The sequence below is a fragment of the Suricata suricatta genome, chromosome 7 (assembly GCF_006229205.1).
Source record: "Suricata suricatta isolate VVHF042 chromosome 7, meerkat_22Aug2017_6uvM2_HiC, whole genome shotgun sequence".
Taxonomy (NCBI): domain Eukaryota; kingdom Metazoa; phylum Chordata; class Mammalia; order Carnivora; family Herpestidae; genus Suricata; species Suricata suricatta.
In genome coordinates this window covers 120,568,317-120,583,344 of record NC_043706.1, presented here as the reverse complement: position 1 = coordinate 120,583,344, position 15,028 = coordinate 120,568,317, and the positions used below count along the sequence as shown (strand labels likewise).

At 37.4% G+C, this 15,028-nt stretch overlaps 1 long non-coding RNA gene across 1 annotated transcript; it reads left to right on the top strand.

Annotated features, from left to right (window-relative positions):
- Positions 1 to 1,881: 1,881 nt before the first annotated feature.
- On the top strand, positions 1,882 to 14,280 carry LOC115296950. Its single transcript, XR_003911161.1, has 3 exons — positions 1,882 to 1,956; positions 2,242 to 2,376; positions 13,913 to 14,280. It is a non-coding gene; the product is annotated as an uncharacterized LOC115296950 (long non-coding RNA).
- The last annotated feature ends 748 nt before the right edge of the window (positions 14,281 to 15,028 follow it).

The following is a 15,028-nucleotide window of genomic DNA, read 5'->3' as shown; positions in this document are numbered from 1 at the left end:
CATCAACAGAAAAGCATTTATTAAGTCATAATTATACCTGGTGCTTCACTGATCACATAAAGAAAGAGAAAAAAAGAAAGAAAGAAAGAAAGAAAGAAAGAAAGAAAGAAAGAAAGAAAGAAAGAAAGAAAGAAAGAAAGAAGGAAAGAAAGAAAGAAAGGATCAAAGAAAGAAAGAGAAAGAAAGGGAGATGGAAGGAAGGGAGGAAGGAAGGAAGGAAAGAAGGAAGAAAGGAAGGCCTTCCATTCTAACTGTGCCCAGTCTATTACTAGAATAATGCTCTGCACCAGCAGTGATGGGAATATACAGAGAACAAAACGAAAAGAGCAGTTAGTCAAGGAAGCCTAGACTTACAAGCATGAGTGGTAAAGGCAGAGCAGGGGCCATGCTACATGCATAACTGAGATGGAAACAATCAATAGAAAGGTCTGGAAATGTTGAGACGAGATAAAACCTCTGTGTTCTTATCAATCTGGGAGGACTTCCTGGAACTGGCAAGTTTGGAGATATACTCTGGTAGGTAGACTGGGGGCTCAATTAAATAAAGCACATAAAAACAAGTGAGATCATCAGTCAGGAGGGCTTTCATCTCATTATCAGCTTTTGGAGGTCTGCTCCTCCTGAAAATCCACACAGGACCCTAGATCCAGCACAAAATCTCCGGAAGAGAGGATGGCTCAGCAGCTGACTAGTTATATTGTCGAGTACCGGTAGGAGGTAAGAAGTCTGACCAGGACATAGAGACAGAGGTCCTGATAAAAAGAGAACAAAACTCTGCATCTAGGTGAAGATAAACAGCAAAGGGAAAACAGTCTCCTCAGAAGATACTGTAAAGGAAGGCATTCTCTTAAGCAGCAAATGGTTTCTGATGTGTGTCACCTGCACGTTATTGCATTGCTTTAAAAAGCCATTTGCTACTGAGTACTTTGGCATTTAGTATCTGAGAACCGTGACCCCTTTACCACTAGTATTTTAATATGTTGAAACTTACCACGAACTTGAACTTTCTGTGGGATATTACTGTGACATGGTCTTCATCCCTAAATCTTTCCTTCCCAACTGCTCCTCAAAGGCTTTAAAATAGCCCTTAACTCAGAGTGATTTGACTTGCTTAAAATAATTCACAAATATCTTCCTCAAAGAAAGTGGGAGAGCGATAGCAGGTGGAACGCAAATCGGCTAACAGGTTTTGTTCAACACTGAGAGAGAGGAATTGATCTGGAACCAACAGATCAGAGGGATCTGGGGTTAGCAGGACAGTTGATTTCATCTCGATCAGATTACTGAGGTCAGGAGTCAGTTGTTGGATTCAGAAAGTGTAGAGGTTAACAAGACAGGAATTCTGGGCCCTGGACAATAAAGTAGGTAGATTAAAGAGGTGTTGATCAAGGAAGGAAAATCTTCTTATCTCTATTAAGCCACATCTACATGGAATTAGTGGTCAATAAACTTTCTATACCTATATGAGACCAATTAATTTCCAAGGAAAGATAGTGCCGGAGTATGAGCACCAGGCAGGGAAAGGGATGAGCAGAGAGAGTGCACGGCCCTGTTGACCCAGCCTACACACACTACGAAAAGACATTCTTCTTTCATTTGGAAGCCATATTCTGCAACCTTATAAATTAATTCATTAATTCCAGAGAAGTGACTTTTGCACTCATCACACATCAGGCACTAGGCCAGGCCCTGAGGATACAGAAGTGAATAAATAATATAATTATCACAACAATAGCTTCCATTATTGAGTGCCTAACATGTGCCAGGAACTCTCCTTCCCATGTGCAGTGGAATGCCCACAACAAACCTTTAAGGAGGCTTTATGTTCCCACTTTGCCAATGAAAAACACAGATGAAGACATGAAGACTCGGAGAGAGTAAATAAAAGTGACAGATCTCTCAAGGAACTTCAGTGCAAGAATGAGATAAGCAAACTAATGTTTACAATATTCTATGGTAAATGCTCAAACAGAGATAAAAAAAAAGTGGGGGGTGGGGGTAGAGAGCTCCTAAATCAGCATAAGGGAAAGAAGATAAAAGGGGCTAGAGGGCCATAAGGAGTGTGCATGTGCATGTACGTGCATGTGCGTGCATGTGTGCGTGTGTGTGTGTGTGCGCGCGCGCGCGCGCATGTAAACGGGGTGGTGGGCCAGGAGCCCAGGAGGATAAATAGTCCAGGAAGGGGTCATCTCAGCCATCTTTCAGCCATACCCACAAAAGCTTCCCTCTCCGATCTGGCAGGATGAAGAATGTTCCTAAGAGCAACAGGGCTCACACGTCGTTCCCGAGATGACACAAGAGGCCGTGACAGGACACTTTTTATCAGCTCAAAGAAGAGGAGGCATTTATCATGACAGACTAATTGCTCACGTTGAGGTAGATATTGTTCTATCTATCTAGGTACCCTATGTGACTTCATAGTAATGACAAGTTTTTAAACAAACCAAAGCTTATATGTCCAAATAAATGCTCCAAAGCACTTAGTCACCTTAAGTTTAAATCCTAATTTCAGTGTCCCCACACATTACTTAAAGCATTTCAGGTACATCTCTTTTGAAATTGCCTTCATGGCATATAGCACGTTCTTTTGGATATCCTTCATGGTGACAAATTTTCACCAGTTAAAGTGCAGTATTTTGGGTTTTGTTTTAAACCAAAAATCATTTTGAGCTAAATCCATGATAAGTAAAATCATTGAGGATGTCAGATAAAAAAACAGGCACTAAGCTAAGTGTATTTCATAAATCATCTTACCTCTTCAATTTTTACCATAAATCTATTAGGTGGATATTAGTGTCCCTATTTAATACTTCTTTTTAATACTTCTTTAATAATCATAAAATTAGTATATGTTCACTGAAGGATGTCTAGAAAATCTAGAAGAGTGGAAAGAAGAATCGAAACCTCATTGCTCCAATCTAACCACTCCTGGCTTAGTTTTTCTTCTCTAAGTGAATATGTAAATATACTCTTTCCCCCAAAATTAATCACATTGTGAATAACTGTAATTTTACACTTAATATGATATTCTGAACAGTTTTTCATGTCACTAAATTTCTTCTACAAAATCATCTTTACTTACTGTTTAGTATTTCTGTATGTGGATATGTCACAATCTACTCAAAGAATTCCAACATTTCAGTGTTCCAATTGAACACTCTTCATAGATAAGTCTTTGTAGCTTTCTCTGATCATTTCTTCCAGTTAATTTTCTAGAAGTAATTACTAATTTCAAGGCATGGATATTTTTAGTGGCTGTTAAAATTTCCCCAATTTTTAGATGAGTAAATGAAAACTCAAAGAAGTACTTTCCAAGGTTAGAAACCCAGAATATAGCAGAGGTTGGATCTGACCCAGGTCTGTGACTCCTTAAATCCTGTATTATTTCTTCACTCTGATAAATTAATTTTGATCAAAAATGGAAGATGTCAATAAAAAAAGAACTTCTGCATATGCAACTGATATCCCTGAAAGATTTTTTAAAGGAATTTTATAAATGCCTTAGATTTTTTTTGCTTCCCTAATGATCTTTTAAGGATCAAGCTTAAGCTTATTTGAGTTTATATTTTTGTTATATTCCTTTTTAAAGCATTCACTTCAATTCACTGTTATGCTCTTAGAAGATGTCAGGTCTGTCCTTTTTGAATTTACAATACAATTAATATTCTGGCCTAAGCACTGGGCTTCTGCTTGAACTGCCAAAAAACCTAATTTCTCAGGCATTTAGGCAACCTAATTGGGACAATCTTGGTTACAATTCAGGCAAGCCACAGCCAGGTGGGGAGTCCACACCCGCATGTTTAAAATACCAAAGACTAATAGATAACCAGTCTTCTTTAAGTCAGGGAGACATTCTGATAACAGGGAAGAAAAACATTTCCCACCCAAAGTTCTACTGGTTTGTTATAAACATATAGTCTGTTCTCCTAGAAGGATGAGTGGAATGAGCAACGCAAGAACAAACAGCTTTGTTCCTTGCACATTTGCTGTGGAATGTAGTTCGAAATGGATTAGAAAGAAACCAGACTGGTGGGGGAGGTGAAGTGGAAGGGATGGGTGGGGATATTGTGCTGAAACTGTATTTCTTGTAGTTGAGTCTACAAACATTTCCAAATTGTCCTTAGTTCATCAGCCCCAGGCATTTGTGCCTCTTGAGGGACCAAAAAGATTTTGAAGATAAGGCAGAGAAAAGGATTTTAAAGATAAGGAGATTTAATGACAAGTAGAGAAAGAAGTTGATTTAGGAATTCTGACTCAAGGCTTTCAAGGCTTTGTAAGGATGATTTCTAGTTTTTTGGGATCTCCACCAGCTTTCCCCAGTGCACTGTTTATTGATTCAATGATCTATAAGCCACCCTACTTTCTCTCCTGATCACTTACTTCAACCTGAGGGTTTCACCAACATCTCAAATATAACTTACCCAATGGAACTCTGTATTTTTGCCCAGACAACCATCATCTCCTCATTCCCGCACCCTAAACCCTTCCTCCAACTTACTTACCTTGCCAATAAATGGCACTGCTGTGCACCTAGATGTTCAAGCCATCTGGCTTATGCTTTTTCCCTTAACATCCCGTAGGCTTTACCTATCAAACACATCCTCATTTGCCCATTGGTACTTCTCTCCATCTCCACTGCTATCCCTCCAATCTAAGCCTCAATAGAATTTTACCTTAAATTATTGTTTCTACCTCCATCCATCCCATAACAGTGCTTTCTCCATACAAAAATCCAAGCGATGTTTCAAAACACAAATCAAGTCAGTGGCCTAATTAAAATCGTCCAATGACTTTTTGTCACAGAAGGCCACACTCTTTACCATGGTCTCCAAAGCCAAGTCCCTCCTACCTCTCTGCCTTCATCCTCTATTCCATGCCACCTCCTGGCCCATCACTCAGGCCTTGCTGTTTTCCCAGATGTAACCTTGCCTCAGAACCTGAAATTTACTGTTCTCACTGCCTGGAATACTCACCCTCTCAAACCTTCAAGAAGATGGTTTATTTTTATGATTCAGAGCTCAGCCCAAATGTTACTTCTTCTGAAGACTTCCCTGACTCCCCCCATAAAAACCTGTTCCATTCAGTTTTCTTTATATCACTCATTACTAGCAGAAATCATCTTCTTATCTTCTATGTAATTGCTTATTGTTCTGTCTCCCTCACTTAAATATGAAGATGGACCCCTAACAGATGGACTTGTTGAATTTACTCAAGTTCCTGTACCAGCACCTAAAGCATCACCTCGCTCAGAGTAGGCACTCAGAAAGATGTGTCAAACAAGAGAATCAACAAATAACTGACATTGATGAGTAGAAGTCATTTCCCTACCATGTGTTAAATTCCTCAAGAAAACAACTGTCTGATTTTTCTGAGATTCAGGCAATAACACCATATTGAATGAGATTCAGTCACTAGATAATTCCCTCCACGTTGTAAATTACATACTTCTACTAGTCACATCAATTCTTAAGCTATTACTACACTAATGTAACAGTGTGGCTTGAAAAACAATGACAAAACTTCCAATGAACACTTCTCATGACTAGCAAGTCTGTGATGCTAGAGAGAATTTGGCACATTATATTTTATACAGTTATGTCCTGTTGCCTTATTAAATTTTATTTTATTTTTTTCTTCTCTTTCATTATTTTATTTGTTTTTTATATTTTTAACTTTTTTTATTTTAATTCCAGTATAGTTAACATACAGTGTTATATTAGTTTCAGGTTCAACAATTCTATACACAACTCAGTGCTCATCAGGATAAGTGTACTCTTAATCCCCAAAACCTATTTCACACGTTCCCCCACCTACCTCTCCTGCTAACCACCAGTTTGTTCTCTATAGTTAAGAACCTATTTCTTGGTTTGTCTCTCTTTCTATTCCCTTTGCTTGTTTGTTTCTGTCTTAAATTCTGCATATGAGTGAAATTATATATTTGTCTTTCTTTGACTAATTTACTTCACATAGCATAATACTCTCTAGCTCTATCCATGTTGTTGCAAATGGCAAGATTTGCAATTTTGATTCTTTTTTATGGCTGAATAATATTCCATTATATATCCATTCATCTTTTTATGGCTGAATAATATTCCATTATATTCCAATCAAGGTTCTTTGATTCTTTTTTATGGCTGCATTACAATCCATTACATATATTTAATGGATTATATATGGAGATATATGGAGGTATATATACATATCTTTATCCATTCATCTAGTGATGGACACTTGAACTGCTTTCATAATTTAGCTATTGTAAATAATGTTGCAATAAACATAAGGGTGCATGTATCTTTTAGATTTGGTGTTTTTGTATTCTTTGAGTGCCTTCTTGAATTTTAAACTAATTCTCTTTGTTTAAAGAATGCTGGATTTGAAAAGTAAATTCTTAAGGTATATGACTATGATCTCATGGGAAGGTGCTTACATAATTTATAATATTTGGATTATTCATCCTGTCATCTACAAAAAGTGTATTTGCACCCCAAAAATACATGTATGTATTATACCCACATATATAAATGTACAGACATTAAGACCATATTAAGCATTAATGAGTTCGCTGTATGCATGAAACTTTCCACAGTACATAATGCATGAGTGGCAAAATAGGTCACATCTTTGAAATCTTTATGAATACAATGCTGTCCCTACATCACCTTTTGCCTAAGAGCTTTAAAATAGAGCCTTGTGAGGAATGTGAAGCAAAATAAAAAAGTCCTAGCTCTTATGTGGCAAATTAAAGCAGCATAGCAGTCTGGGACTCTGGTGTCATATTCATTGGGACACATTCTTGTGGCTAAAATAGTGCTTCTATGTTGTCTGCTCTGAATGAAAAAGGATTTTCCATATGTGTTTTTATAATGAGTGTTAGGATTTGGTTACATATTTTATTCAAACTGTGAAAGCCAATGGTAGCCATTCAATATTCTAGCAATGATCTAAATGGCGTGCTTACTTTTTTCATAGAAACATTAGGGGGAACGCTCTTTAAGCCACTCTTCGACGCCAGGCTTATTTTTTATTTTAGCATTTATGCCTCTATACCTCTCCCCACACGAAACGCAGCTCCTTTCCTCTCCTCCCATCATTTCAGTAAAGCTGTGTCCATGTCAGAGAACCAGAAAACTGGGCTATTTAGAGGCAAAAAATAGAGAGGGCTTGTGCAAGAATAATTGTGGTGCCTCAGATGGTCTCTGAGTTACTCTTCGGGGGTGAACATTCATTTCTCTGTCAGTGTCTAATAAAAATGTTAGCAACCATAGGTCTTATCCTTCTCAGACTTACCTCCTCTCTTTCTCGGGTCATTTTGTTCTTTTAAAAGAACTGATTTCTCTGGCCGTGTCTGTGGCAGATGTTGCTTTATTGTTTGCTAACATTATGCTAACATTACACTTAAAAAACAGTCTGCAGAGCCTGACTTCTGTCAACACAGTCTATGGGTTACAGCACAAGCTGGGAGATTTTTCCCAGCCCAGCTCTGGTCAATGACTCCCTTTAGGCAAGTTGCTCAACGTAGTCAATTTCCTCACAGATAAATCAGGATCCATGATAATATATAGCTGAAGTCTTTGGAGGAAAGGCCACCTTCCTTGTTTTCCAAACTTTTCTTTTTGTATTTGTAGACATGTTAAAAGTCTTCTGGCTTTTCAGACAAGAGAAAGACCCGTTATTTAAAAATAATCTTCCCTTGCTTAGCTGGTCAAGCATTTTTTAGACCTTGCTTTTTAAACACATCTTTATCACTCAAGTGCCCAACTGTCTCTTGTGACATGTTTAAGTATTTTCCAAAAGTTGAACGTATGTGTACTCAAAGGTCATCAAAGTGTAATTTTGGAGATAGAATATATTACCAATGTATTTTATTAAAAATATATAACTGTTCTATAAGAATCATGCTTGTCAAGCTGAGCAAAATGAATTTGTTTTAAAGCTAAGTGAGGGTCAAGTCAGCAGTCCTTGAGTTTAATTCAGTGACAAGAACAGTGGAGAAATGACTACAGATAAGACATAGGTTCTTGTCTTCAGTGATGATCCAAGAAGGAACTAGGACTTCGAAAAACTGTAGTATACAGTCACACTAAAGATGGACTAAATCGAAATACAAAGTTGCTCTGAGCCAAGCACTGAAACTGTTGAGACTGGCCAGGGATGTCTAAAACAGATCTTCAGTAAAGAATTGAATTTCCACACGTAAAGCAGTGACTAAAGACAGAACCTTGAAGGAAGTAGTGATTCTTGGTTTTAGGAATTCTGGTTTTTGTCACACTGGGCTATTTTTAAGTGCTAAATGTTGCCATTGTTTTGGGGATACTACTCTAATTTAATGTTATTAAAAACCTGTAATTCAAATTTATTTACATCATGAAATTATTAGGGTAAAATTAGGGTAAGAGAGAAAGGGGAGCCTCAGGCCTGATTCCATGTTTTCCCACCCCATCCCCCCCTGCCCATCCCCCATCCGAATTTTCTCTTTTTTTTCCTCAGAGTTGGATTCTCTTGATCAGAGCCATTCCCAGAGGCTCTAACACTTCCCACTAGCATAATTTATGTTAAACTGCATTTTCTTTCCAAATCATACTGCCTTGGAAGAAGTCAGCAGGAAGAAGAACTTTCAGGCCTGGACACTGATGGAACAGCATTTGATTAGAAAAAATGTCATTAGAGCTCATTCTATAAGGGTATCATATGAACTAAACACTCAAATTTTATTTTTTTTAATTTTTTTTATATCTTTGTTTTATTTTGAGAGACAGAGACAGAGAGCAAGTGGGGGAGGGGCAGAGAGAGAGAGACGCACACACAGAATCCCAAGCAGGCTCCAGGCTCTGAGCTGTCACCACAGAGCCCGATGTGGGGCTCAAACCCACTGACCATGAGATCATGACCTGAGCCGAAGTCGGACTAAACACTCAAATTTTTTATCTTTGCTTCACTGTAGAATCACAATCACTACAAGGGAATTATTAGTATAAATATTTGAGGCATTGACAGTATTTTGGGCTTGACTGCATGTGTTTGGAGGTAGGGGCTGAGGGGCAACATTTGGGCATATATTGGAAGATTTAGGACATACTTATACTAAAAAGTTACTCTCTGTTTATCTGAAATTCAAATCTAACTGAAAATTCTGTATTCTTATTTGCTAAAATCTGGCAATTCTAAATAAGAGGCCATTAAATTTAGAAATTACAAGGTCTTTGCAATCTTTAAAAGATCCTTTCAAGTGAGTTGAGGTGAAGCCAGATTAGCAGAAGAAAAGAAGTTAGTGATTATAAAGAAAGGGAGACACGTACAGAGCTCTCTTCCCAGAAATTGGATCTGGAAGGAAACAGAGACATGTGTAACTGTTTGACTTCTTACAGACTTTTTGGATATGCCCAAAATGATAACAGGATTCAGTCAAATAAATAAAGAAATCCATTCAGTTAAGACCAGATAGCATTATCTTTAATAAATTGTGCTAGAGAATGACAGAAGACATATATCTGCCATATTGCCTTTAAAAATAATGAATACTAATGTATTTTACAATTTCTAATTCTTATGCTTAAATAAAAAGTCTGAGTATTATAATTAACTTAAAAATTAAGGGGCGCCTGGGTGGCTCAGTTGGTTAAGCATCCAACTTCTGCTCAGGTCAGATCTCACAGTTCATGGTTCAAGCCCTGCGTCGGGCTCTGTGCTGACAGCTAGCTCAGATCCTGGAGCCTGTCTTTGGATTCTGTGTCTCCCTCTCTCTCTGACCCTCCCCTGCTCACACTGTCTCTCTCTCTCTCAAAAAAAACCCAAAAAACAAAAAAACAAAAAAAAATTTAAAAATTAAGCAGAAAAAACTTGTTTGCTTAGGTAAAAAAAAAAACAAAATTAAAGAAACAACAGGCTATGTCAAAAGAAATCAAAGAGATAAATAACAATCTTGGAGAAGATGTTTGCAACATGCATGCACAATCAAACAAGCATTTGTGTCCAGAATATATAAAAAAAAAACCCTAAAAACAGACAAGAAAAAGTCAACAACCCAATAATAAAATGGGTCTACCAAATGAACATTTAACAAACGCAGAAACATGTAAAACTAAGTTCAAACTTCTTAGAAACAAAGGAAAATACTAAGTCCACTACAAGATACCATTTCACACCCACCGAATTGGCAAGAATTTGAAAGTCTAAATATACCAAAGGTTGGAGAGGATCTGGAGCAATACGAACCATGAGAACTGTTGGTGGGTGTGTGAATTGATTTACTGATTTTGGAAAACAAGTTGGCATTACCTAGCAAAGTTGTAGATGTGCATATTCCATTAATCAGTGATTCCACTTTTTATACCTTAGAGAAAATCTTGCTTGTGCACATCAAGATGTGTGGAGGCAGGAGGCAGGCCGGAGAGAGGGAGAGGGGGGGATGTTCCTAAAAAGCTAGAAACAACATGGCTGTCAGTCAAAAGGGTAGTAAATGGATAACTTGTGGTATTTTTATGCAACTGAATACTCAACAACAGGGAAAATTAATGAGTTGCATGCATAGGAATGAATCTTACAAATAAAATTCTGAACAAATAAACAAATCATGGAACAAAGCATAAAATACTATACTTTTCTTATAAAATTACAAAACTCATACAATCAACACTATTTTGTAGGGGGTATGTGTATATTTATGTCCTTTTGCTTACAGTTTTGCTATATATTTTTACAAATATAGAGTATATAGACTTACAGATTTATATTTACACTATATATTTATATGTTGATATATATAATATTTTTATACATATTTGAGGACTGTAAGGAAAAGTGTAAGAAAAAGAATGGGAATAATAAACACAAAGGTCAAGTGATGGCTATCTCTGGAGTGAGGCAAGAGAAAAAATTATAGGAAGCTTCAAAAGGATTAGAAAAGTTTTCTTTCTTAAAGTAGATGATAAATGCAGAGATATAAATGTTATTATAATACACACTTATTTTATATTTATAAAATATTTCATAATTTTTGAAGAGAAAGCTACATAAATTCTCATTATCAAATTCTCATTATCATTTTTTGCAGAAACTGAGTTTATTTAGATGCAGATTGAAAATGTGTAACACACACCAGTCAGCCCTCTTCTGTCAACATATGGCAAAAGATGTGTCAACCCCGCAGGAGTTTAGAACATTCCGAACATTGTGCATATTCAGCATAGCTGTGAACGTCTTGCATCAATACTAATCGCTGGCCTTACAGCTCTGTTTTCTGTTTAAGATTGAGCCTTTTAGAAACCACTCCACCCAGAATGTTACACAGAATCTCCAAAACATGTTTTTCAAGTGCTCTGAGAGCCAAAAAATATTGGGCATTATGACAAATGATCCAATGAACACTGGATCCAGAAGAGTCTGTGATTTTAAAGACTCAGGTGCAGGATTTCAGAAATGGTGCAATCAGATTTTCTTCTTGGAATATATTTATATATATGTATAAAAGAGATAATCAAATGGAACCCTTTTTCATCTTTATTTCATGCCAAGTAGAATCCGTAAAATACAGAGCCCAAAACTTACCAAAGGCCAATTAATGGGGGCCTGGCTGGCACCCTTCCTACGGCTTTCTGCCAGCTCCACACTAGCTCAGTGAGGTTCCCATGCCTTCTTCTCTGCTACCCTCATCTCTGGTGCCGTCGCCAAGTGTTCCCATTAACAAATCATTAGCGAGAGGGTCAAGACCTTCTGACAATTGTCAGAGGGCCAGCAGGTAAGTCATTCACTGATTGGCCAAGACTCGACTTATATTGAATAAAAGACCATTCAGTTTCTTCTGGAGAAAAGAAGGAGCTCTTCATTTTCTGATATATGTTACTTCAGGGACATCTTTTTTTTTTTTTTAATCCATTCCTAATATTAGTCTCTTTTTTTTAAGTTTATTCATTTATTTTGAGGGGAGGGCAGAGAGAGAGAGAGAAAGAATCCCAAGTAGGCTCCATACTGTCAGTGCAGAATTCAACACAGGGCTTGAGCCCACGAACTGGTGAGATCATGACCTGAGCTGAAATCAAGACTCAGACGCTTAACTGACTGAGCCATGCAGGTACCCCCTTATAACAGTCTTTAAAATAGAATTACAGATAGAATTGTCTCATAGATATACAAAGTACAACTTAATTCTGACTGAATCTCACAAAGAATAATTAGTGAATCAAATTAACCTTGCTTATCTACCACTACCATTTTGTTCCTTGTCTCAGAGCTATGTAAGGTGGAGAACATTCCCAAACTGCTGTGAAAAAGAACTAGAGACAAGTTTCAATAACTAGACTGCTGTCATTTAAACAGATTTCTTTTTTCTGAGAATATTCAAAATCTCTTGTGTAACCTCAGTATCCATAGCAGACTGCCATTCAGAACTCTTTCCCACCTTTTACATTTGTCATTTCTTACTGATGTCAGTGGATTGGTGTCTTCTTATCACTTGCCTTATTTTTCACATATTGTTTGGGTGTTTGAGCGAGTGCTGTTTTCTACAAAGCAAGGTTCATGGGCTTTGTGATAGCAATTCCCCACCCAGGGCCAGTCTTAGTTCAAATCTGGGATTGTGGCTATATTCTGGGTGGCTAAAGTAACTGAAATGTAACTTCTGGATAAATTAGGTAAAACAAAGCCCTGTTACAGTATGAATACTATAATAGCAGAAGTTTAAAGATTATACTTCATAATACTGAAAGTTTTCTGAAAGTTTTTATGTGACACTTTTTAAACAGGCTAATGCAAAAGTGAGGAAAAATAACAACATTAAATCAAAACAGAAGTCTATCATTTATACAATTCTAGCTATAGCATCAAGAACCAAAGGGCTATGTGGGTCATATTTGTATGGTCACTGTTGAATATGAAGCACTATCCCTCTCTTTTCTAAGTTTTCCATTAGTTAAATGGGAACAGTAACTCCATTCACCTTTTGAGGATGTTGGAAGGATTCATGAGGCAATGCTTATGAAGCACTCAAAGTCCTTTCAATGAAAGATCCTATGTAAACACAACCTTGTACTGTTCTATCCAACCATAACCACAGTCTGCTTGTTAAAAACTCAACCTCTATACCCCAAAAAGAAGAAGTATACATTTCTAGTATGATACTATTTGTAGTTAGCTTCCTCTGAGAAATAGGATGACATAAATAGATGGACAAAATTAAGAATGTATTTTGGGGTATATGATATCTCATTCAATTTTATTTCTTTCTCTCTACAGATTGGTTATATATTATTTTTAACATCAAACTCTTTTTATTTTGTTTTTTTTTTTGAGAGAGAGAGAGAAAGAGAGAGCATGTAAGTATGGGGAGGGGCAGAGAGAGACAGGGGCAGACATAGAATCTGAAGCAGGCTCCAGGCTCTGCACTACCAGCACAGAGCCTGACACAGGGCTCAAACCCATGAACTGCGAGATAATGACCTAAGCCAAAGTCAGATGCTTAGTCAACTGAGCCACTCAGGTGCCCCTCCAAAGTTTATTTTTAATGAGCACTGTACTTTCACTGTTTCTCGTTCTGTTTTGGACAATAACAAATATCAATTAAGAATGCTTTGGAGGGGTGCCTGGGTAGCTCAGTCAGTTACGCATCCAACTCATGGTATCAGCTTGGGTCATGATCGCACAGTCATGGACTGGAGCCCCATGTGTCTCAGCATGGAGCCTGCTTGGGATTCTCTCTCCCTCTGCCTCTGCCTCTCCCTTGCTCACACTCTCTGTCTCTCTCTAAATAAATAAATAAACTCTAAAAGGCAAACAGTGCTTTGGATAACATCACTATTCTCATTTGGCTGAGAATTATATTTAGTTAATAAAATGAAACTGGGGTGCATGGGAAAATAAAAACTCTACTATATTACGAGTGAAACTGCCATACCAACCTGTATCACTTTACTTACAGAAAAGAAATAAGAGAAAAAGAAACTTATGGTTAGTTCCAGATTCCTGGCCCACAGCTGCGTTTTGAATTGCACCATAGATTTGATGTCTCATCATCTGATGACCTGGTCTCCTGTGCCTCCTCTTCAGCCTCAGGAATTCTTGACCATTCTTGCCCATGTCTAAAAGGACATAGCCATTACTTTATGGGGGCACTATTCTGCTTTTAGTTTCAGAAACTTTTTAAAGGAGAATTCAAGGACCTTCTTCCAATGAAAACTGTACTGAGAAACATAGTATAAATATTATTTGATCCAAAAAAACCTTAGTGAAATATTGCCCTATGTATGAAGCCCTCTGCCCCCAAATGTGAGAAAGTGGAAAGATGAAAAGCATTGACATAAACATCAAATTGGTAGTTCACATTCAATTGAATTTATTGATAATTTACAGAATTCCAATCTGAAGATGTGTGTTTCTTGCTTCAAGGAAAACAAAGAAGATTTAAGTGAAGACTTGCTCTGAAGATTATATTCCATCATGTAGGTGGCAGGATAGGAAGGAGGACAAAATGGTAAAATAAATGCACCCAAGGAAATATAATCAAGAAGATATCAAGGAGAAGTACAAAATGTGTTGGGCTGGCCATTGAAGACTTTTTATTTGAGTGAGGTATAAGGAAATCTTCATGGAGAATGTGGTGTTTGAAGGGGACCTTGAAATATGCTTGGAATTTTACAGAGAAAAGATAATAGAAGAGAGAATGATTGAGACAAATGTAAAAAGGAGAAAAGTTTACAGAAGATCTGGAAGACAGCAGGTAGTCGCATCTACCCGGAGCATGGGCTACTGACACCGAAGTAGAGGATGATAGATGAATGTGGTGTAGGCTAAATTAGGATGTTCCCTGAAGCTCACACTAAGGAATGGGAAGCTGTTAAATGGATTGAGGAGCCACCAAGGTTTTGGAGCAGGAAAACAGCATGATTCAAACTATGCTTGGGGATAAAGAATTTGTCTACCATTGTGTAGATTGATTATAGAAGGGAAGCCCATGTGTAAAGAGCCCAATTAGAAAGCATTTGCAATATTCTAGGCAAGAAATAATAAGGGGCTGAACCTGGGTGTAGCAGTCAGC